Source organism: Physeter macrocephalus, chromosome 6 (assembly GCF_002837175.3).
Source record: "Physeter macrocephalus isolate SW-GA chromosome 6, ASM283717v5, whole genome shotgun sequence".
Lineage (NCBI taxonomy): Eukaryota > Metazoa > Chordata > Mammalia > Artiodactyla > Physeteridae > Physeter > Physeter macrocephalus.
In genome coordinates this window covers 14314755-14341119 of record NC_041219.1, presented here as the reverse complement: position 1 = coordinate 14341119, position 26365 = coordinate 14314755, and the positions used below count along the sequence as shown (strand labels likewise).

General features: G+C 35.0%; 1 protein-coding gene and 1 long non-coding RNA gene across 3 annotated transcripts in view; one reads left to right on the top strand and one right to left on the bottom strand.

Moving 5' to 3' along the window:
• Positions 1-19401, top strand: part of LOC114486414 (uncharacterized) — a 336818-nt gene extending 317417 nt beyond the window's left edge. The window contains exon 4 of one of the 2 annotated variants that reach the window (XR_008617545.1): positions 19165-19401. This is a non-coding gene — a long non-coding RNA (uncharacterized lncRNA). Of the gene's footprint in view, positions 1-5443; positions 5592-19164 lie in introns of those variants that run through there. The other variant, XR_003680068.2, reaches the window with a different exon arrangement.
• Positions 1-26365, bottom strand: part of SYT1 (synaptotagmin 1) — a 564805-nt gene that overhangs the window by 361554 nt on the left and 176886 nt on the right. The gene's annotated exons all lie outside the window — the stretch shown is intronic.

The following is a 26365-nucleotide window of genomic DNA, read 5'->3' as shown; positions in this document are numbered from 1 at the left end:
AACAGAATTACATCAGGAAAAAAGCAAAGGTCAGAAAGAGATAAGGCAGTACGGAAAGCCAGCTTTACTTATTTTTTCAAATTTTGGGCAGGGCCAATTCAGTGTCAGGAGAAATGGAGGAACATTTTGCTGTTGTCCCCCTTTCGCTCATGCCATCCCCATTTCCAATGCTCTAAATACTGTGGCTCAGCAGAGACTGTGGCTTTTCATGGGTTTGTTTGTGCAATGACTCTGAGTAAATACCTATTTTGTTTGTGCAATGACTCTGAGTAAATACCTATCTATCTATCTCATGAAATAGAAAGAAAACATAACTCTTTCATAGGTGGGGGACTGCCTGTTTTTTCTCCATTTCTTTAGCTGTCTCAGTAACAAATTTGGCTTTGCCTTTCGTAAACTATATTGACAATTGTTCAGAGCTCATCATAATTGGAAACAATGGGCATATTCATAATTACACAATTATGCAAACCCATCTTTTTCTAGAATTATGTTTGTTAGGCATAATTCAGATAAATTTTTAAAAATCTTGCATTCTAGAATACAATGATATTATAAATACTATCACATATAAAATGCTCTAAGACATAATGGGGGGGGGATTATGAAAACCTTCTCTTAAATGAGGAAAACGTATTTTAAAAGAGAAGGAAAATTCAAGGCTAAATAATGTTCAAATATTACACACTTAATAAAAAATAAATACTTCCCAGGAGATGTTAAAGCGAACGTGTCAATGCTACATGCCAAAATAAAATGGATAAGCAAAAACCCTGAGCAACTGGCAAAACTGCTAAAAATTATTTTTTACATTTTAGACTGTTGAAAATTCATATACTACCACTTTGGGGGTCATCGAGTTAGTTAGGAAACCAGTGCACTTTGGGCATTTGTTTAGAGACTTTCCTTCCCCAGTCTGAAACATTTTGTACCAATTCATAAACATAGGCTTTGCCAGGATACTTTTGAAAGTAGAAAATAAAAACAATAGCAGGGTTAAGCAATTCACATTAGCCATAAGGAGACATAAATTGCTCAAATGTACAATGGAGCATATGCTGAACCAGATTTTTTATATTTTAGAATCGGAAAGAAATAAAATTGTGTGTAGTTTATGTAAGGATTAACTTTTAAGGACAAGAGAAAAATAAGATATTTACCATGAATTACATTCTGGTGATAATGAATCATTATTACTAAGACTGGGATATACCTATCTTTAGAGGCAGAACAGGATTCGACGTGAAAAGGAGAGTGGTGTTGGTATTGATACTCCATGTCAGTATTATAAAGGGATTTTTATGATATTTGTAAAAGAATGACAAACAATAAAGCAAATTAAAATGGTAGATATGAAATTTACTAACAACGTAGGTGAGGTACTAAAATGAGGAGAAACTCAGTTGATTCCTTAACATGGGGGAAAAAGCAGCAAAATAAGAAGTGTTGTTATCTGAGATTTCCTTGGTGAAAGAATAATTTTGCTATTTCAGTTTTAGATATCACATACAAAATTTTATGTAACTTTTTTAAAGGAAGAGTGTATCATTTTGCTATGCAGTGGCATAAAGCTGCCCTTTACAATGGTGCATGTAATAGCATGTGTTGGGTACAATTTATTTCTGGAAACCTGCTCAGCCTACAGTTGGGTTAGGGTTATTTTCTCTGGAGATTGTGACCCCAAAGGAAGGCATTTCTTGGTAGGGTAGGAAGCCTTTTTGGTACCCTTCACAACAGGATGCATGCTGATTTAGCTTACTTGTAGAACCATGAAGACTGTCAAAATGTCTCAAGTCTTACTTTTGACCTCTCTGAAAGGGAGCCATGCTATTGACCTTGTCTAATTTCAGTAGCATTTGCTTTAAGGAGGAAGAGGCCTTCTAGGAGAGGGCTCATGGTAGACTACTACAGTATCGAAACCAAATTTCATCTTGCATTCAGGATTTCTAACAAGACTTCATTACTCTTCGTCCTTTGTACTTTGCTTCCTCTTTATTCCTTGCAGACTTGTATGTGGTTTATGATTTTTTTTAAAATGCCCCTTTAATATTGCAACGGAGATATCTTTAATAGCAAATATAACAACAGAAGTACTATCTGCTGATGTTACTGTATTAACTTCTGTAATAAACACTTAAAAAAATGTGTACTGGAATTCTCATATGAAGGCTATAAAATAGGATTTATTATCTCCATTGTAATATATGAGGACATTGAGGCAAAGAGGTTAAATTGTCTTCCTGAGGTCGTACAGCAAGTAAGTGGCAGAAAAAGGACCTGAACGCAGTTCCTTCCTCCACTGCCAATGTTCTTAATTACACAAATGAATTATGCAACCCATAGTAATGCCCTGGTGCTGACAAATATGTAAATAAATCTCCATGTTAGAGCAGATCAAAATTAGCATTAATCACTTGGCTGAATCATTTGTTTTAAAGTCTTATTAACTTTCGACTTCACATATCTTTAAAACCATATTGCTGATTTTAAAGCATTTCCCTTCTCTTTTGTAACGATACAACTTATATTTGAGTCATGAAAGATAAAATTTTCAGAACAAAATAAAGACTAATTTCAATAAGAGCATCCAAATCAAAGCTTAATGTTTCTAGAAATAAAAAATGGACTGAATTCTATCGACTTCTATTGAATAAGTATAATAGCTAACTTCAGTGTAATACCTACAATCATGAGGTCTACTAAATTGCCCTAAATCCCATAGCTAATAAGCAGTGGAGCTGGGATTGGAACACAGAGAGTGAGTTTCCAAAGCCAGTACAATGCTATAATATGATTGATTACAGAAGGCTCCTTCTTTAGTGTTCTAGGAAATGCCCTAAGTCACGAAATTTGTTTAGCTTTGCTTTACCATGAATAGTAATGATTGTGGGAAACCCATCATACCCAATGTCCCAAAGAAAACAACAAAATTCTCAGTCATCTAGTAAATAAATACATAAAGTGATTCTGACCATGGTTAATCATATGAGAATCTTAAATTACTGTAAATCAAAGTACTATTATTCTCTTTATAAAATAGACATTCCAGTATTTGTAATTACTCTAAATATAAGCCACTTGATGGCAGAGGCTGTGCTTTGGTCACTTCTATATCTCTAACAAACACCTGGGATAGTGTAGACGGTAGGCACTCAATAGCAAATATTAAAGAATAATGAATAAAGGGATAAATTTCTAAAGTTTTACCAATGATTTTAAAGGGAACAAGTCCAGATAATAAGCATAAAAATCTAAGAAGCACATACTGTGAACATCCATTTGTTAATTTACAGACAAAAAATAGAGTAAATATTCTACTTTTTCTTTCTAAAGATGATAGCTATCTTTAATCATTAAATTCTCCTACCATGGTTTAATTTTAGCATCTGAAGGACAAATAGGCATGATGCAAGCTAATGTTTATTGATGATAAGTGATAAAGTAGTATTATATGTACATCAAGTATTCTTCATAGACAAATTACATTTTAAAAAGTGATATAGTCTTTACTTCCACCTCCTCTCACCATGCCATCATTCATACAGGAAAATGAAATAGGCTTTGCTTTCACCAGTTGTTAAACGTTTATTTAAGAGTGATAACTTGAAAAGGGGTAACTCAGACAGACCTGAGTTCAAATGGTAAAACTGCTGCTTACTAAATTAGGCTAACTAACTTCGTAAGGCTTTCAGTTCTTATTTTCATTATTGATGAACCCATGATAACATAGGAGGAGTACTTTTGATAATCAAATGAAATTTAATTGTATAATTAGTAGAGCATGTGACACAAACTAAGAGCCCAACAAGTGCTCCTTTTCCCTTCCTAACAAACACTCTTCCTTTTTTATAAGAACTCTCTTAGGTCTATGTGTGAGAAAGCTGATCAGGATTAAGGGTAAATTATAAATTCAAGGAGAAGGGAATTTTTTTCTGGATGACCATTATTGTCTAAAACAGACGTCAATCAATAACTTTGATTTCATCAGCAATGGACTGTTGTAAAATGAAATGTTGGATTCCCAAAACAGTAAAGTCAAATTTTCACACAAAAGGAACTTGTTCTTTTGACAGTAACATAGTATAAGATTGTGTAAAATAATGTAATAACATCACTACAGCAATCTAATTAGCTCTCAGAGAGTCTCAGGAAGCAGACTGGACAGATTTTTTCTCATCATCTAGATAAATAAAAAAAGTAGAGAATTAAAGAGGTAATTGCTTAACTTTTGCTGATGGTAGATTGCATGTATGTATTGTTATCCAGTAGTAATTTACCTGTGTGATCTCGAAAGTCATCACCTTCCCCAGGACTCTTCGCTATGAGAGGGGGAACTGATGAAGAAGTCAAGATTCAAACTCAGATTCTCTAACTCTCGCTCTCTAATTCTTTCCACTATAAACATCATCCTAGTGAGCCATATCACAATAAAATTTTTGGCAGGCAGAGAGTAGGCAGTGCTATTTAAATAAAATTTTGTTAGAGTTTTGGTTGAAAGAAGTTAAAATTTTGAGAATAGGCTTCTTGAACCAATCTGAAACCCTCAGTTTTTCTATAAGCTCTTTCAATTAATACTACAGATAGGAAAAACAGTGGGTGGTTAATGAAGCCAGAATTTTTCTTGATTCTGTCACTAGGTACAAGAGCTTGGATAAATGACTTGTATTATCTGGCCCTCTATAAATGAGCATATTAAAGGAGGTAATGTCTATAAAATAAGAACTTTAGACCAGATAGATAAATTTTTTTTCCTAGCTCTATGCTATTATTACACACACACACACACATCTCTATACTTTTTGATTACAGGGACTTAACTACTTCAAACAAAGAGAGGTTTGACTAAATGAGGCTTGAGCAGAGCATTTACAAATAATGTTTATTCTCCAGTGAATCACAAACCCTTTCCTAGTTAAAATCTGCTTTCCATTAGGACCTTTCTTACTGAAAACTTCTTGCTCTATTTGGTGTGCCAGGAAAGCATGATTGTTAATAATAGTCATGCCTTGAGTGAGAACATCAACTCCCAATAGTATTTAAAGAGGTTTAGTAAATCTAGGGTAATGTGAATAGTTTTTCAGAAGCATGCTTGAGCACCTGAATTTTTAAAATGTATCCTCTTTGTTATTATTTTCCAGTGTGTTTAGAGTCTATAAAGAGCTGACCCACTGAGTTCTTGAAACCACCACCAAGTGTTCAGCAATTGAGAGGAAAATTATTAATATAAAATACAATATCCAATGGTCCTCTTTCCTTATCTTTCTTAAGCACAAAAAGTTTTTGTGAAATATAAGTGCAATGTGCTCTAAAAATCTGTAGTAATATTTTCATCACCAAATCATGAAAAAAATTTTAAATATATACATATTTTGATGTGGACCATTTTTAAAGGCTTTATTGAATTTGTTACAATATTGCTTCTGTTTTATATTTTGGTTTTTAGGCCATGAGGCATGTGGGATCTTAGCTCCCCGACCAGGGACAGAACCCACACCGCCTGCCTTGGAAGGTGAAGTCTTAACCACCAGACCACCAGGGAAGTCCTCACCAAATCATTCTTAAGCTATGGGCTCTGAAGCAAAATTATAGGAGGTCTGTATGGCTTTCCTGTGCTAAACATCTTTCACTTGTAAGGTTTGATTCAAATAAAAGTTGTAAAAGCTCATTTACTAGTCATGGGTGTATAATACAAGCACATATTCTACAGATAAAGACAAGAAAAATAGTCACCTTATATCATGCTTTACTCCATGCACTGACACCCTTAACTCATGAACGCTTTGGAGGTTAAGACATATATTAACACATATTTGACAACATCATTTTAATCCAGATTATTTCTCTTCATAAATATTTTATAAAATTTTAAAGAAATTATATTTTTTATTATTCAGGCTTAAATTAAGAGTCATTTTTTTTGAGGAAGGAAGGAACTAAAGAAAGAAGGAAGGATCCAGTGTGGGTGGAGACAAGATGGTGAAGTAGAAAGACATGAGCTCACCTCTTCTTACAGAAAGACCACAACTAACTGCTGAACAACCATTGACAAAAAAATGCTGGAACCTACCAGAGAGGATGCCCTACATCCAAAGACAAAGGAGAAGCCACAGCGAGACAGTAGGAAGGGTGTAATCACTATAAAATCAAATCCCATACCTGGGGGGTGGGCAACCCACAAACTGGAAAATAATTAAACCACAGAAGTTCTCCAACAGGACTGAAAGTTCTGGGCACCCCAGCCGGTGGGTCTGGCAATGGTAGGAGGAGCCCCCAGAGAATCTGGCTTTGAAGGCCAGCAGGGTTAGATTTCAGGAATTCCACAGGATTGGGGGAAAGAGACACTCTACTCTCGGAGGGTGCACAGAGGGTCTTGTGAGCACCAGGACCCAGAGAAAAAAGCAGTGACCTCATAAGAGACTGGGCTGACCTACCTGCTAGTATTGGAGGGTCTCCTGTGGAGGTGGGGGTGGCTGTGGCACAGTGTGGGGACAAGGACACTGGTGGCAGTAGTTCTGGGGAGTATTCATTGGCATGAGCCCTCCTGGAGGCCACCCCTTCTCACCAAGACCCGTCCTGACCCAACAGCCTGTAGGCTCCAGTGCTGGGATGCCTCAGGCCAAACAACCAACAGGGCAGGAACACAGCCCTACCCTTCAGCAGACAGGCTGCATGAAGTCTTCCTGAGCATACAGCTGCCCAATAAACACCCCGTGATATGGCCCTGCCTGCTGGAGGGACAGACCCAGCTCCACCCACTGGTGGACAGGAACCAGTCCTTCCCACCGGGGGGCAGACAGCAGAAGCATGAAGAAATACAACCCTGCAGAATGGAAACTGCGATCAAAAAGTTAGTTAGACAAAATGAGACGGCAGAGGAATACGTCCCAGAGGAAGGAACAAGATAAAACCCCGGAAGGGCAACTAAGTGAAGTGGAGATAGGCAATCTACCTGAAACAGATTCAGAGTTATGATAGTAAAGATTATCTAGGATCTCGAAAAAGAATGAAGGCACAGATTGTTAGACATTTCTTGCATCTTCTCAAAGAACTAGAAGATATAATAAAGAACAAACTAACAGGGATGAACAATACAATAACTGAAATGAAGAATACACTAGAAGGCATCGATAGCAGAATAACTGAGGCAGAAGAACAGATAAGTGACCTGGAAGACAGAATGGTGGAATTCACTGCTGCAGAACAGACTAAAGAAAAAAGAATGAAAGGAAATGAGGACAGTCTAAGAGGCCTCTGGGACAACATTAAATGCACCAACATTTGCATTATAGGGGTCTAGAAGGAGAAGAGAGAGAGAAAGGACCTGAGAAAATATTTGAAGAGATAATAGCTGAAAACTTTCCTAACATGGGAAGAATAACAGTCACCCAAGTCCCGGAAGCAAAGAGTCCCTGATAGAATAAACCCAAGGAGAAACGTGCCGAAACACATAGGAATCAAATTGACAAAAATTAAAGACAAAGTATTAAAAGCAACAAGGGAAAAGCACAAACATACAAGGGAATCCCCATATGGTCATCAGCTGATTTCTCAGCAGAAACTCTGCAGGCCAGAAGGCAGTGCATGAAATATTTAAAGTGATAAAAGGGAAGAACCTACAACCAAGAATACTCTACCTAGCAAGGCTCTCCTTCAGATTCGACAGATAAATCAAAAGCTTTACAGACACGCAAAAGCAAAGAGAATTTCAGCACTACCCAACCAGCTTTGCAACAAATGCTAAAGAAACTTCTCTAGGCAGAAAAGAAAAGGCCACAATTAGAAACAAGAACATTACGAATGGAAAAGCTCACTGGTAAAGGCAGATATACAGTAAAGGTAGGAAATCATTTTCATACAAATATGATATCAAAACCAGCAACTGTGAGAAGAGGAGAGCACAAATGCAGGATATTGGAAATGCATTTGAAATTAAAAGACCAGCAACTTAAAAACAATCTTGTTTATATATAGACTGCTATAGCAAAACCTCATGGTAACCACAATCTGAAAATCTACAATAGATACAGACACAAAAAAGAAAAAAGAATCCAAACACAACACTAAGGTTAGTCCTCAAATCACAAAAGAAGAGAACAAAGGAGGAAGGGAAGAAAAAAGACCTACAAAAACAAATCCAAAACAATTAAAGTGGCAATAAGAACATACATATCCACAATTACCTTAAACATAAACAGATTAAATGTTCCAACCAAAAGACATAGACTGGGTGAATGGATACAAAAACAAGACCCGTATACATGTTGTCTATAAGACACCCACTTCAGACCTAGGAACACATACAGACTGAAAGTGAGGGGATGGAAAAAGGTATTCCATGCAAATAGAAATCAGAAGAAAGCTGGAGTAGCAATACTCATATCAGACAAAGTAGATTGTAAAATAAAGACTGTTACAAGAGACAACGAAGGACACAAGATAATGATCACGAGATCAATCCAAGAAGAAGATATAACAATCGTAAATATATACGCACCCAACATAGCATTTGCCTAATATATTGAGGTGCTCCTAACAGCCATAAAATAGAAATTGACAGTAACACAATAATAATGGGGGACTCTAACACCCCACTTTCATCAATGGACAGATCATCCAGACAGAAAACCACTAAGGAAACACAGGCCTTAAATGACACATTAGACCAGATGGATTAACTGATATTTATAGATCATTCTATCCAAAAGCAGCAGAATACATATTCTTCTCAAGTGCACATGGACCATTATCCAAGGTTGATCACATGCTGGGCCAAAAAGTGAGCCTCAGTAAATTTAAGAAAATTGAAATCATATCAAGCATCTTTTCTGACCACAATGCTATGAGATTAGAAATCAACTACAAGGAAAAAAAAACTGTAAAAAACACAAACATGTGGAGGCTAAACAATACACTACTAAATAACCAAGGGATCACTGAAGAAGTCAAAGAGGAAATCAAAACATACCTAGAGACAAATGAAAATGAAAGCACAATGACCCAAAACATATGGGACACAGCAAAAGCAGTTCTAAGAGGGAAGTTTATAGCAATACAATCTTACTTCAGGAAACAAGAAAAACCTCAAATAAACAACTTAACCTTACACTTAAAGCAACTAGAGAAAGCAGAACAAACAAAACCCAAAGTTAGTAGAAGGAAAGAAATCATAAAGATCAGAGCAGAAGTCAGTGAAATAGAGATGAAGAAAACAATAGAAAAGATCAATGAAATTAAAAGCTAGTTCTTTGAGAAGATAAACAAAATTGATAAACCTTTAGCCAGACTCATTAAGAAAAAGAGGGAGAGAGCTCAAAACAATAAAATTAGAAATGAAAAAGGAAAAATTATGACACCACAGAAATAAAGAATCATGAGAGAATACTACAAGCAGCTCTATGCCAATAAAAGGAAAACCTAGAAGAAATGGACAAATTCTTGGAAAGGTATAACCTTCCAAGACTGAACCAAGAAGAAGTAGAAAATATGAACAGACCAATCACAAGTGATGAAATTGAAACTGTAATTAAAAATCTTCCAACAAACAAAAGTCCAAGACAAGATGGCTTCACAGGTGAATTCTATCAAACACTTTGAGAAGAGGTAACACCTATCCTTCTGAAACTATTCCAAACAATTGCAGGGGAAGGAACACTCCCAAATTCATTCTATGAGGCCGCCATCACCCTGATACCAAATCCAGACAAAGATACCACAGAAAATAAAATTACAGGCCAATATCACTGATGATCATGGACACAAAAATCTTCAACAAAATACTAGCAAACGAAATCCAACAATACATTAAAAGAATCATGCACCATGATCAAGTGGGATTTATCCCAGGAATGCAAGGATTCTTCAATATATGCAACTCAATCAATGTGATACACCACATTAACAAACTGAAGAATAAAAACCATATGATCATCTCAATAGATTCAGAAAAAGCTTTTGACAAAATTCAACACCCATTTATGGTAAAAAAAAAACTCTCCATAAACTGGGCATAGAGGCAACCTACCTCAACATAATAAAGGCCATATATGACAAACTTACAGCTGACATAATGCTCAATGGTGAAAAACTGAAAGCATTTCCTCTAAGATCAGGAAAAAGACAAAGATGTCCACTACCACCACTTTTATTCAACATAGTTTTGGAAGTCCTAGCCACAGCAATCAGAGAAGAAAAAGAAATAAAGGGAACCCAAATTGGAAGAGAAGTAAAACTGTCAGTGTTTGCAGGTGACATAGAAAATCCTAAAGATGCTACTAGAAAACTACTAGACTCATCAATGAATTCGGTAATGAAGGATATAAAATAAATACATAGAAGTCTATTGCATTTCTATACACTAACAACAGTAGTTCAGAAAGAGAAATTAAAGAAGTGATCCCATTTACCATCACATCAAAAGAATAAAATACCTAGGAATAAGCCTACCTAAGGAGGCAAAAGATATGTACTCTGAAAACTTTAATATGCTGATGAAAGAAATCGAAGATGACACAAACAGATGGAAGGATATACCATGTAGTTGGATTGGAAGACTCAAAACTGTCAAAATGACTATACTACCCAAGGCAATCTACAGATTCAATGCAATCCCTATCAAATTACCTATGGCATTTTTCACACAACTAGAATAAAAAATCTTAAAATTTGTATGGAGACACAAAAGACCCTGAATAGCCAAAGCAATCTTGAGAAAGAAAAATGGAGCTGGAAGAATCACGCTCCTGGACTTCAGACTATACTACAAAGCTACAGTTATGAAAACAATATGGTACTGGCACAAAAACAGAAATACAGATCAATGGAACAGGATAGAAAGTCCAGAGATAAACCCATGCACCTTTGGTCAATTGATCTGTGACCAAGAAGGCAAGGATATACAATGGAGAAAAGACAGTCTCTTCAATAAATGGTGCTGGAAATGTTGGACAGCTACATGTAAAAAAATGGAATTAGAACATTCTTCAATACCATACACAAAAATAAATTCAAACTGGATTAAAGACCTAAATATAAGACCAACTACTATCAAACTCTTAGAGAAAAATAAAGGCAGAGTACTCTTTGACATAAATCACAGCAAGATCTTTTTTGATCCCTCTCCTAGAGTAGTGGAAATATAAACAAAAATAAACAAATAGGACCTAATGAAACTCAAAGCTTTGGCACAGCAAAGGAAACCGAAAAGAAAACAAAAAGACCATCCACAGAAAGGGAGAAAATATTTGCAAATGATGCAACCGACAAGGGATTAATCTCTAAAATTTACAAACATCTCATGTGGCTTAATATTAAAGAAAAAATTTTAAAAATGGGCAGAGGACCTAAATAAACATTTCTCCAAAGAAGACATACAGATGGCCAAAAAGCACACGATAAGATGCTCAACATCGCTAATTATTAGAGAAATGTAAATCAAAACTACAATCAGTATCACCTCACAATGGTCAGAATGGCCATCATCAAAAAGTCTACAAACAACAAATGCTGGAGAGGGTGTCGAGAAAAGGGAACCCTCATACGCTGTTGATGGGAATGTAAACTGGTACAGCCACTATGGAGAACATTATGGAAGTTCCTTAAGAAACTAAAAATAGAGCTACCATATGATCTAGCAATCCAACTCCTGGGCATGTATCTGGAGAAAACCATGGTTCGAAAGGATACATGAACCCAATGTTCATTGCAGCACTATTTACAATAGTCAGGACATGGAAGCAACCTAAGTGCCCATCAACAGACGAATGGATAAAGAAGATGTGGTACATATATACAATGGAATATTACTCAGCCATTACAAAGAATGAAATAATGGCATTTGCAGCAACATGGATGGACCTGGATATTATCATACTAAGGAAAGGAAGACAGACAAAGACAAATATCATATGATACCGCTTATATGGGGAATCTTAAAAAAAAATGATACAATTGAACTTATTTACACAACAGAAACAGTCTCACAGGCTTAGAGAATGAACTTATGGTTACCGGGGGGAAAGGATGAGGGGGGAGGGATCAATATGGAGTTTGGGATTGACATGTACACACTGCTGTATTTAAAATAGGTAACCTACAAGACCTACTGTAATGCAAGGGAACTCTGCTCAATACTCTGCAATAACTTAAATGGGAAAAGAATTTGAAAAAGAATAGATACATGTATAACTGAATCACTCTGCTGTACACCTAAAACTAACACAACATTGATAATCAACTATACTCCAATATAAAATAAAAATTAAAAAAAATAGAAGGAAGGATTAGGGCATAAGAATTCTGGAACCATTAAATCAGATGATATGTATCTTAAAAAGAGTCACTTTTTCCTTACAATTATTTATGAGTAGTTTAACATGTTGTTGTTAAATAAAAGACAGTTAAAGACTGAAGGGAAAAACTGCCCCATACCACAAAATGCACCAAGAAAAGGCATGATTTTTTTCTTGGAAACATACATTATTTTCCCTAGGATTATTCCAAATGAGGAAAAGATGTCATCACTTGAATCAGGTCCCTCCAAAGTATGCCATATTAAATCCTATTGAAAATTACATTTCAAATCAAATCACTTATATAAGTCACACTGAATAACAGACCAAATAAGTTATAGATTAATCAGATCAGATAAAAAGCCATTGATAGCTTTTCACAATAAAATTATAAGATGACTAAGAAATTGTGAGAGGCTAGGGGAGGTATTATCTGGCTCTTGTATAAAGACCTTAAAACAAATATGCATGGTTCTTTCATTTAAAAATCCAACCTTTTCCCCAATAAGTAATGTAAGGAATTGAAATTATGTTTAAAAACTGACTTATTTACATAAAAACAAAACTTAAAGGGAAGCTAGACTTCTTGTGGGACAATTTCTAGGTGTTATGTTTTGGCTGAATTACTTAGTTGACTTTCTCTGGTCAGTAAGATGTTGGCAATAAAACATGTCAAAAAGAAATTGCCCATTTATTTCATATTCTGCAATTCACTCAAATTGGCAGCGCTTTTTTTTTTTAAACATGATAGAAAAATCTAATTCTTAAATTATCCTTCTTATACCCAAGACGATGTAAACGTATCATGTCACCTCAGAAAAGCAATTCACATATTTGGAGTTTCTTTTTTAAAACAAGGAACAGTTTTTGAAAGTTCTGAAGTTTGAATTTTATAAATCTCTGATTAAAACAAAGTGTATAGCCATCCATAACCACAGCAAAAAGTGAGGTAAAGTACTTTGTATAAAGTGAGGCAGCACAGGGATAATATTCAGATAGGTAAGTAAAAGAAAATCCTTTTCTTCCTGCTTCTCTCACACTTCAAAAGTAAAATAAGTTTAAGATAAATTGCATTTATATCATCATTACCATGATTAATTATATTTAATCATGTAATGCATGAATCACATCTTAAAGTCCTTTGGGTGCTAGAAAATCTTATTATGTAAGTGTAATTTGTATATATCCTAGAAAAATTATTCATGAATTTCTTTTTTTATATCACACTTATAGCCTTTCCATTGGACTTTATTCTATTTTGATATATATCAAGATATAGATCTATCATTTTGCTAATTCACTACATTTTACTTCAACATTTCTGTTTTAAATTTTAGAGAAGTACATTTGCAAACTCATTTCAAAACTACCATGGTATTAAAAGTGATATACCATGGGTCACCAAAGTGGATTTTGCTTTCCTATATTTATTTTACTATTTTTGATATTCACATATTCAAAATTTATAATTGTTTACATTATATGTAATTGTTTACATCTAGGAAATCATTACAATATTACTAGTTTTACCAGAAAGAATGATATCAAGAATGTACTTAATTTTGTTTAATAAAAACATACTTAGGAAAGCAATTATTACCGACAAATAATAGCTATGTAAGGAAATACACGTCATAATTAAGTTGTGAGAAGATTGGAAAGAAATGTACTGAGATTAAGCTCTGTTTTAATGCCTGCAGATGGTTGCCATTTTTTAATAATTCTAATTTAATGACTATAAACAAACCAAGCATATTGATTCTGCTTAAAATTTTGTTCAAAGTGAAAAAATATTTGTATCACATACACAGAACGTGAGGTATTTTGATTAAATTTTACCTATTGTTTTTCTTCTATAGAATTTAAAATGATATGATGCTAGTCAAAGATATGATGGAATCAACATAAACATTTTCTGCCACATATATGTATCACAAGGATTACCCTGGCCTCTTATCTAAGAGGATTATAGGATAAATGATTTTCAGTTTGCTCCAGTAAATTGAAATTGAGTTTTAGAAGGCTCCATTTACTTAGTATATTAGTTTCTTATCTTAGAAAATAGAAAGGTGAATATTTCTATGAAAGAAATTTGTAAGGTCTTCTAATTTTATAGAAGCTCTAGTATAATCATTGTCTCGTTAAAGTACTTACTGTTCTTTAGGAATTCTGGGGTATTTTGTTCTTTGTTTTCTTTCTTTCTTTCAGGTATTTTTTTTCCTAAAAGGAAACAATATGCACAATGGTTAGGTGAGTACACATAGTTCAGAATCATTTCATATTGTCATGAATTATAACGGATTCATTTTATTATTTAATATTTCTACTTAAACATCTTGCACTATATACATCCAAATACAATACAATATCATATATATACTTAGTAGATATAGTATAAGATAGATAGATAGGGATTTTAAAGTTGAAGATTTAGAGATCAAGGTTCTATGCATAGTTTATACGCTGATTTTGTGGAAGTTCATTATGCTCCCTACATTACAGTTTTTCCATTTGAAAACTGAAATACTACTAAGTTAGGCAGACATTGTTAGAGAATATTGCATTCTTTTATTCATTAAAAAGGAATCATACAATTATTAGTCAATTAAATGCCTGTTGCTATATTGAACACTTCAATATAGTCTACCTACTTGCCTATTTTCGGAGCCATATCAAGGTTCAGATATAACCTAAAACGATTCTAGTGTGTGTGTTTATGTGTATAAGTACATACACATACATTTATACACATATATACTATATATATAATATATGCACACATATATATAAAATCCCATCGGGATAAAGAGAAAAATAATCTCACATCATCGCAGAGAACAGTACAACTTTCAGTTTAGAGAATAAGAAAATTAAATCCTTCCCAAGAGTCAATATCAGGAACTGCTTTAATGTTATAAAGATATCAGGAATTTCTGATTTGGTTTGATAAGTTAGCAACTCACAAATGAACAATTTCACAGTGCTAGCGACAAGTACTTTTTTACTATAAGTTCTCATCAGTTTTGGTCATCAAAAAATTTAAGTGGAATGAAAATCAAGAAGGAATGAAATATTTAAAAATAGGTTGATAATAGGCACGTTACTCTGTTTAAAGAGTTCTCACAGTGTCTATTTTCAACAAAAGTACACAAATATTATAATGACAGCAGCTCTGGTGATTGGCTTACATAGGTACTCAGTGGAAAAGATGTGAAGTGACAGCTGTATTTCCAAAGCTGCATTTACTGCATCTGTTCAATGGTTAAGACTCCAAGGTCTCCTTTCATTTTAGTCCTGCTTGAAACTCAACTGTTTTTCTAGCAAAATCCACTAGAAAGAGCAATGTAAAAATGCACCTTAGATTTACCTGCCTGCCTCTTAAAATCAATTTAGATAAGAGCCCCAATCAATTTTAGATAAGATTTCCATACATAGTTTCTGCTTACTGACACTTTTATTATTAAAACAAAAGCTACAACAGAATTCTATGGACGTACATATTAAGGTAACAGAGTAGCATAAAGCTCTTTATACGAAATACAGGGACAAAAATCTGTTAGAAAAAACGAAGGCTTTCTACTAAAAAACTAAGAGAATACTTGACATTATATATATTGCATGTTATTTCTAACCAAGGGGCAGGCTTCCCAAAGGGATGCAATGAAAGGATTAAACAGTTTTTGTGACTTATGAGCCATCTGCAGGGATTTGGTTTCATTTTGGTTTTGCATGCATATCTATCACAAGGATGAATGGGCAAGCCTGTTCTCCTGCAGGGAACAGACAACTACTTTATTTTTAATCTACGTGCTGAATATGGATGTGCATAGTATTTTTCTGGTAGCTAATTTGTCTCTTTCATGTATAAACATCTCTCTCTCTTTTAGAGGAAAAACGTGAAAATAACACGGGATGACTCTGCACCTCCCATCAACCATCTGGTTTTTCAGTAGTGTAATTGCTATCAGTAGGTCTGACTCAGTTTCCTGGTACTTGGTACTTTTGCCTGTTTTTACAGTACTTAAAAAAAACCAAAATGAATCTGTTTAGGTAGGTAGGTTCATATAATTTTCACAAAACATGATATGTATTCATAGTCAGTAAAAAGTTCGCTCTTTCATGTTCTTTTTATCTAGTTTTAGAAGTAAGCCTGACATGGAGAAAAAAGAAAATTGTCTGAGACTTAGGCATCACTATTGCTCAACAGTGGCTAGAAATTGTTGTGGAAACCTTGTAGCCCTAATCATAATTCTATTTACAGAACTAAGCAAAACACTGCATGCTTTAGGCATCATAAATACTACAGATCAGTGTTCCTTGTTTTTTTTTTGGGGGGGGAGGGAACTAATTGTGTTCATTTTAATGCTAGACATTTAAAAATGCACAGCTTTTTTAAAAAAGGGGACTTAGATTAAAAAATGACAAATAACTAATATTTACATCCAAACTTTAAAAAATATCTCCAGTCTTTCATTTTGATGAAAACATTGATCTTAACTAAGCATTCACTAACACATCATTGAGCTAAATATTTATTTAGGGTTGAATTTAAAGTCTGCACTGTGAATCTGTGCAACACGGCTACTTGTAAATATTATCCCTTGACTGGAATGGCAACAGAATCTCTATTCCAAGTTTTAAATTTCAAAACTGCAAAATGTTGCTAAACTCAGAGTTCTCTTTTACTGTCTCCTACTGAAATGCCAAAACTTGTCGTCACAACAGGGTTTCAAAGTTGTTGTGCCATTTCCTCGGCACAGATAACATTATTCCTAAGGGATTTTGTTAGACAGCTTTTGGCTTAAATTCCTATTCTTGGAACAGTAGTCAGCAAGCAGAAATTACTTTAAAAAGAGACACTATCCAGGTCATTAGTGACTGAATGCAAGCTCTGAAACAAAAAAGTAAAGCACAGCATGACAATTAAATGGCTTACATGATTCTAGATTAGATCCTGGACCAATGGGAAAAAACAATTAGCCATTAAGAACATTATTGTGACAGTGGATGAAATTTGAATGTGGACTATGCATTAGATAATGGTATTACATCAACGATAAATTGCCTGTGTTTGATTCTTGTTCTGTGTAATGTAAGAGAATGCCCTGTACTCAGGAAATACACTGATATATATGCTAAAGTATTTAGGATAAGTCACACCATGTTTCCAACTTATTCTCAAATGGTTTATGAACTGCGTATATACACACACATATGTAACATATATAATATGAAGAATATATATGTATATATATGTATATCATTTTTTATGAGACAGAAAGAGAAACATATATAGGATAAAATGTAAATAGCTGGTTAATCAAGGTAAAGGGAATATGAGAACTTCCTGTCCTATTCTTGCAATGCTTTATGAGAGTTTGAAATAGCAAAACAAACATGACCAAAAAAGAGAATCTAAAACTATCTTTAAAAAAATTAAATAAATATAAAATGCCATTTTTCAGTATCTCTACAAAACATTACACTGAACTGTGGCTATTCTTATTTTGATCATTAAGCACAAGATGGTTTTATTCTGTCTATAGCTACAAAAGATAAGACAATGACATTTATCTGGGTCACTATTAGAGAATATTAGGTGATAAAAGAAAAATTTTCCATCAAGTAATAGAGTAAACAAACAAATGTTCTGTAACTAAATGCAATCATTATAGTTGCTGGTAGGAACAGTAAATAAGGCAGTAACACAGAATATGGACTTTCCTTCAAAGGAAGGTAGAAGGCCAAAAGATTGTACCTCATATTAGAGGAAAGAACATTTTCTATGTTTTGTGTCTAACCATTCACAGTCACTTAAGAGGCTTAAGTCTAACAAGCCTGTCCTCTTTACAACGGAAGCAAATATTTACCAACAAAGAATGAAATGGGTGGGTGGGGGGAAGGATGAAGGGTTTGCTTATTTTTTTGATGTGACACTTTATTATACCAGTCAAAACATACTATAAAACATCTGTTGGCAGTCAGAGTTATAACAAATCACATACTGGGTTCAACCATGTTTAACATTTTCATTATACTCAAAATAATTATTTTAGAATGGAGGCCTGATAATGAGGCAGAATGGCACTGAGCCAGGAGAGAGCCAGTTTGTACCTTGAAAAGGAGGATGGGAATTAATTAAATGAAAAGCTTGGGAAAGTTAATTGGGACTGAGTGAAGATAAGGACACTTATCAATACGTGAAGAAATAAAACAATTTTTTAAAAAGGTATAGCAGAAGGCCACAGTGAGCACAGCAAAGGGAGAAGAAACCCGAAGATACATGAGTCACAGGACCAGAATTATGCCTAGGGAGCCTCTGTTGGCCTTCAGCTCCTAGAATTGTTCCTATCACACAAATAAATGTTTGTTGAATGAATAATATTGAATATTGATAAAAGTAAAATTAAGTGTTATATAATCCTAGTCTGCCTCTGTCTTATCTAGTGTGTGACTTTAGGCAAATCCCTTAATCTATTTTAACCTCAATTTCATCAGCCATTAGAGTGTGGAAAAAGGTGATTCTCTAAGGTGCCTTCCATTTCTAAATATTTCTGTATGTGGTTCTATTAAAATGGGTAACGGTGAACATTTTTGTAGAAGAGAATAGCCAGATATGAGTTTTAAATGAAGACAAATCGAGGGTGGAAAAGAAAAGATGAATAAAAGAGCAATGCATTGATTCAAGTAATGGGAAATAAATCCCATTGAAAGAGACTTCAATATAGAAGAGAGAATGCCAAATGTGCTTTATGGCTTTGGCATGTGTGAAGTGACATTTACATATACTACTGATAGAAGCATGCAGATGTAGAAATCTTTATCTGTTCTTTTTATTATTATTGTGACACTACACACTCTCTGCTTCCACATCTAGAGTTCCCAAGTGAATAAAAATGGAAAGTGTTCAAAAGAAGCCACGAAATGGCAGGAGTTTATAGAAATATTCTGTTACTACATGGCCATAGAATTGTTACTGTCCATCTTAGAGAAGAGAAAGCTGAAGAAAGTCTTAGGATCTATATTTAATTCCACGAAGAGCTATTTAATTCAAGACCCACCAGGCACAGCTGCAGATACCTCCATGATGCCTTTGATGATCAACACTGGCTTCCTACTCTTTACAACAGCCAAGACACGGAAACAACCTAAGTGTCCAGCAATAGATGAATGGATAAAGAAGATGTGATAGATAGATAGATATACACACATACACAAACACACACACACAATGGAATACGACTCAGCCGTAAAAAAGAATGAAATAATGCAGCAACATGGATGGACCTAGAGGTGATCATACTAAGTGAAGTAAGTCAGACAGAGAAAGACAAATACCATATGATATCATTTATATGTGGAATCTGAAATATGACACAAATGAACCTATCTATGAAAAAGAAACAGACTCACAGACATAGAGAACAGACTTGTGGTTGCCAAGGGGGAGGGTGGTAAGGGAGGGATGGATTGGGAGTTTGGGATTAACAAATACAAACTATTATATTTATGTATAACTGAATCACTTTACTGTATAGCAGAAACTAACACAACATTGTAAATCAACTATACTTCAATAAAACAAACTGAAAAAAAAAAACCCACTAGCTTCCTCATGTTTTCTTTCCTACAAGCTTGTGGAGCACTTACATTCAGTAACACATAACTTAGCCCTTACTTATATACGATCTCATTACTTTCCCCAGTCCCATCTGTGCTGATTTTGAATTGACTACTAGAGGAGGCATGTGCTATGCATTTGTGTTTCCCTACAATAAGGTGGTACTTAAAATGAGTAAATGCATGGTAAACACTCATCTGTTGATGGAGATGGGCAAGAGTATATTTTGAGCTCAGAAAATGTACTGGAATACCGATTGGCAGATACCAAAAAATGACTTCTTGGCCATTAACCATGGTTGGTGATCCTGGGACTTCTGTGGATCCCCTACCTTGCTTTCTTATCAGCACCTATTCCTCTTGGCATTTTGGGGAAGAAAGGCCAAGGACCTATTATAGGGGGATGAAAGGTATACTGTTCTTTAACTAGAAAGACCTAGTCAAATAGCCTGAAAGGCACCTGAATCTATGACATGAAATTAGTTTGCCAATTCAGTCTGATCTATCGGAGAGGTGAGAGGGGCCACTTTCCCAGCTTTGTCAGAGAGCAGAATGTTTCTTATGGTTCTATGTTCAAATCAAGACCACTGATGGTGATACCACTATAAGAAAGCTGGAGGGTCGTTGATGGCAGAATTAGAGTCTCTGTGGGCAGCCAGGGGTACAAAAGAGGAGGAAGGCACAAGGGAAAGAGAACTCAAATGAACTGGACTATTTTCAGAGGGTTTTGATTTCTCTACAGATTCTGGTGCTGCAACAATTAGAGACTGTGGAGAATATTTACATAACATAGATGCTGACATAATTGCTGGAAAAGGAGAAGCCAACCAAATATCTTTACAAAGGGCTCCAAGGTAGCTATAAAAACCACACCTGTCCTAATAAGACATGACGAAGTGACAAGCAATGAAAATAAGTTGACTTAACTTGCCCAATTTTTTGAGGTTGGGTACGGGGAGTGGGGCGTCAATTCTGTATACAGATTTAAGACTGAAGGAGAGAAAATGACATTTAAACCTTGATTTGCTGCAAATTCAAGCCCAACAAAGTTCAATGACCAAATAAGCATGATGTTGGGATATGGCATGAAATCTTTACAGGTCTATGCTGATTGGCTCAAATTCTGTTGTGTTTTGAGTTTAGTTCAGCACCATGGGAAAGTACCAAGCTGGAAGTTCAGGACCAGCTGTGACAAAACCATAGCCTAGAAGAAGTGGTCTTCAGTCACTTCTATTTAATCGGGGAAAAATTGTAGAGATAAAATAGAAAATAAGTGACTTCTCACATTAAACTAGTTCTCAAGACATTGTCTTCTTTCTTTCTTTCTTACTGGTACATTAAAAAAAATCAACACAAATTTGCTTATAGTATCCTGGGCCTTTATATTCACATGAAAACTGCCCTCTTCAAAGATTCATTGTTGGGGTTTATATGCTTATTTTTGGAGAAGCAGGATGATTTTTAAAAAGTAAGTATAACTGCTATTTAATTCGTTGCACTCAGCGAACTGCATACATTTATCACATTCATCTTCACAAGGACATGGTGAAGTAGGTGTTAAATCTCTGCATAAGAGCAAACTCAGGTCACGGAAGGCACAAGGGAAAGAGAACTCAAATGAACTGGACTATTTTCAGAGGGTTTTGATTTCTCTACAGATTCTGGTGCTGCAACAATTAGAGACTGTGGAGAATATTTACATAACATAGATGCTGACATAATTGCTGGAAAAGGAGAAGCCAACCAAATATCTTTACAAAGGGCTCCAAGGTAGCTATAAAAACCACACCTGTCCTAATAAGACATGACGAAGTGACAAGCAATGAAAATAAGTTGACTTAACTTGCCCAATTTTTTGAGGTTGGGTACGGGGAGTGGGGCGTCAATTCTGTATACAGATTTAAGACTGAAGGAGAGAAAATGACATTTAAACCTTGATTTGCTGCAAATTCAAGCCCAACAAAGTTCAATGACCAAATAAGCATGATGTTGGGATATGGCATGAAATCTTTACAGGTCTATGCTGATTGGCTCAAATTCTGTTGTGTTTTGAGTTTAGTTCAGCACCATGGGAAAGTACCAAGCTGGAAGTTCAGGACCAGCTGTGACAAAACCATAGCCTAGAAGAAGTGGTCTTCAGTCACTTCTATTTAATCGGGGAAAAATTGTAGAGATAAAATAGAAAATAAGTGACTTCTCACATTAAACTAGTTCTCAAGACATTGTCTTCTTTCTTTCTTTCTTACTGGTACATTAAAAAAAATCAACACAAATTTGCTTATAGTATCCTGGGCCTTTATATTCACATGAAAACTGCCCTCTTCAAAGATTCATTGTTGGGGTTTATATGCTTATTTTTGGAGAAGCAGGATGATTTTTAAAAAGTAAGTATAACTGCTATTTAATTCGTTGCACTCAGCGAACTGCATACATTTATCACATTCATCTTCACAAGGACATGGTGAAGTAGGTGTTAAATCTCTGCATAAGAGCAAACTCAGGTCACAACTTTGGAATTAGTAAGTGGTAGAGTCAGCATCTACATTCAGCACTCTATCTGAATCCCATTTTGCCTTTGCAACAAAGTCTCTAGTGTTGGAATGGACTTTGAGAAGGTAAAAAGCCTATTTTCTAGACATTCCTCTTCTACTTATTCAGTGTGTATCACCTGAAGCAATTCACATGCTTTGTGCATCTTAATTGCTTCATCTGTAAGATGGGGTAACACAATACCTACCCTAAGGAAAAAGACTAGATTACTTGATTTATTGAGGTATCTTTGATTTCTAAAAGTAATTGAATATATCTAATCTCTGAAGCGTAAAAAGCCTTAAAAGTAGAAGTCTTTTCAAGGAATGTTCAACATGTAACCTTTGTAAAATTCATTACTACCCCTGGAACTTTTACCTGAATCGCATTATTCCTACATTAAACAAAAGATTTCTAAATCAGCATAATAGTTTCATCTACATATGAGGATTTACTATTGTGGTATTACCTTCAAGGATATATTTATGAGACGCATAAAACATTTGTCCTACAAACATCTACACAGTTCACATCAAATTAGGCAGGAAGTAAAAGTTGCATGGTCATGGATGTCTAGAGATACATTTTCTAACTAGAGTCAAGCAAATTTGAGTGAATATCTAAGTTAAGAGCTAAATACCAGGGGGATGGCTAAAAGACGTTATGTGATGACCCCAAAACACAAAGGTTTGTGTTAACTCAAAAGGCCAAACTCTCAACTCTTTAAATAGACAATGCTTATTTAATTCTAAGAGGTTTAGAAATTAAAAAAAAAAAGCAAACAAACAAACAAAAAAATCAAAACCAAAATCTTTACTTGGAGAAAACACATTTTAAAAACTAGCTCTTAGAATTAGATGTGTGGGTATTGGAAATGGTAAGCATTTCAAAGAATAGAATAGGATCTCCACTCCGAAAGTGAATACACATGGAGTAAGTTTCAAAACCAGACTCGAGATCCCCCATCAGTGGATGAAGACAAATTGATACATAGAAAAGACCAAAGGGGAGAAGACACGAAATAAGACACTTGCTATAAGAACAAACCACTTAATTCTGATAAAATTACTTTTCTCAAAATAACCATAAATGCAATCCTATAAAATTCTGAATTAATGATTTACTCAGGGAACTCAAAGATGTTTTAAAAACCTAAATATATTTGAGAGAAATGAAGAATGTCCAACAAGTTACATGGGGAATGTATAGTTAAGTCACACTAAATTTTTCACTAGAGAAAGCAGTTGAGTGATCTAGCATTAGAAATTTGGGGGAGAGTTCAATAAAATCTTACTTAAAAATTTGACACTATTTTACTTGGGTTTGAAAAAAGACTTTCATTTCACCCATGAAATGATATAATGAATGGAATAACAACAGGTCCAGTGAGGCAATAACATGGGTGAGCTGGTTTCCCAGCTTCTATTCTTTGATCCTTTAGGAGTCTAATGTGGATGGCGACTAATTTTCACTGACAAAAGGAATACGATCAAGATTAATTCCTTAGGGCTTCCCTGGTGGCGCAGTGGTTGTGAGTCCGCCTGCCGATGCAGGAGACACGGGTTCGTGCCCTGGTCCGGGAAGATCCCACATGCCACGGAGCGGCTGGGCCCGTGAGCCATGGCCGCTGAGCCTGCGCGTCCGGAGCTTGTGCTTCGCAACGGGAGAGGCCACAGCAGTGAGAGGCCCGCGTACCGCAAAAAACAAAAAAACAAAAAAGATTAATTCCTTAGAACTAATTCCTTAGAACAGGGAAATTCCCTTGGAGGTAGGGATTCTAGGCAGGGATTATAAGGGCCTGAGTTTTGGGCCCACTGATAGAAAACTCAACTGAAGAGAACAAGCTTCAATTTAAAATAAAAATTCTTTTGGAATTACATATTACAGCAGGTGAATTTTTTACTGTGTTTCTCAGTGGTGTTCTGGTTTTTGCCATAGAATTCCCTAGCATTGTAATTTCCTCTTTAGTTATAGTTTAAGGTCATGTCATTTTTGAAAAGGAACTGATTTTATTATCATCACTTCCATCTCTTTGATATAGGGGAGACACAGAAACTAATCATGTAATCATTCACTTTAACAGACTTCAATGAAGTCTATGGGGTATCATCTACCACATGTGGATTTCTAATTTTACTAACAATCATAACATGGACTAAAATGTCAACATAATGAAATCATTTAAATGCTAATTATATTAAGAATAGTAAACTTGGTTGGCAGAGGTTGATGGGAAGCACAGACCTTTTCTGATGTGAATACAAATCACAGTCTTACTGTCCATATGCTGGAGGTGGCCCCAAGTCAAGTCACAGTTCCATTTCTCTAATCAGGCAAATCTCAACAAATGTCCTTGTGTTTCTGTAGTACCATTCCAGGAGTTGTGTGGAACAAAATGAAGTAGACGAAAAGGTCTCTGTCCAATAGAATGCCAATTCATATCTGTATCATAGCACTTAGTACATCATGTTAAAGTTTTTGAGGATGTTTAATTCCATGACAATGTACTAGGAAGCACCTAGTACATTGCCTGGCATATATGAGGTTCTAAATAAATGTCTGTTGAACTAAACACTTGAAGAACCCAATCAGTCTCCCTTCTCTATGCAGTACCTTCTCACTAAAAGTCTAGTTTGCCAGTTTGATGGTGCGGCTGTATCATATACTCCAGACATTTCAAGTGCAGAATATTATATCTTATTCTATACTATTCCACATTCTCTCTTTCCCAGGTAGAAAACTACTACCTCTCAAACCTTATTCTCTTGCCCATTATCTGCGTACTTGTTCACTTTTCTTTTAGGTTCTCCAAGAAAAAGCCAGGTTAGTTCTGTGATGTGTCTAATATGAAAGTTACATGATAGGGAACTAACATGGATCATCACCTTAACAAGGGTGAGAGGTGACTGTCTTGGTGAATTAGGGACATTCAAGCCTAAAATATAAAATTCTGCATTCTTTTGATTAGCTATAACAGATTATTAATGGTCCTAAGAGGCCGTTTCTATGTTGGATGGTCTCCATGCTCCTTTACTGAAAAGAAGCAAATGCCAAGAAAATAAGTTAACATAGAAGACCCAATCAACACATCGGGCACAGTGTACCACAACCTCAAATTTAATATTATTATTTAAAATTGATGATCAGAAGTATTTGCAGAAGGTATATAATAAAATTTACAAGCTCTCTAGGTCAGGAAAATATTCTTAGCGACTTTTAAAATAGACTTTTAACATGGGAGGAATCAAATAATTGTGGCATTCATAGTTAAATTCATTGCAAATGATACTATTTTGAGATAATTTTTAATTCATCTCTCTTTTATCAAGGATTTATTTAGTAGGTGTCATTTATGTAAATCAATCCTTAAAATTGGATGAGCATTTATTCTGTTACTAAATACAAATGTTTTATTCTTTCTGGAATAAATAAAATATAAAGATACATACATATATACATATATGTATGTATGTGTATGTACATGAGCAATAGCTCCAAAAGTCTAGATGGTGATCATGGAGGTGAGTGCAGACTGGAGATAAGAATTGAAGCAACAATATCGGAGACATGATACACATCTGAAGGAAACTGAACCTGTTTCACCTAAATCAAGTCATTATTTAAGGACAATGTAGGTGTACTTCTCAGCTGACACTATCACTTTACCTCTCCATTTAATTTAAACATAAGACTGTTTAAACAACTACTCTTATTTCTTTCATTCTGTGAAAGCCTCACCAAGGCAAATGATGCAATTCCTTCATGATATATTTTCATTTAATGGGTTTTGCCGATAGAATACTTTGGGCAAGGCACCTGCCTAACACTGTTCTGAATACAAAAACGAGAAATCCCAAGAAATTTCTATCCAGAAGGTAGGGTGGGGGAGGGAGCATTGAACCCACTCACAACTCTTACCCAAAGAAGAC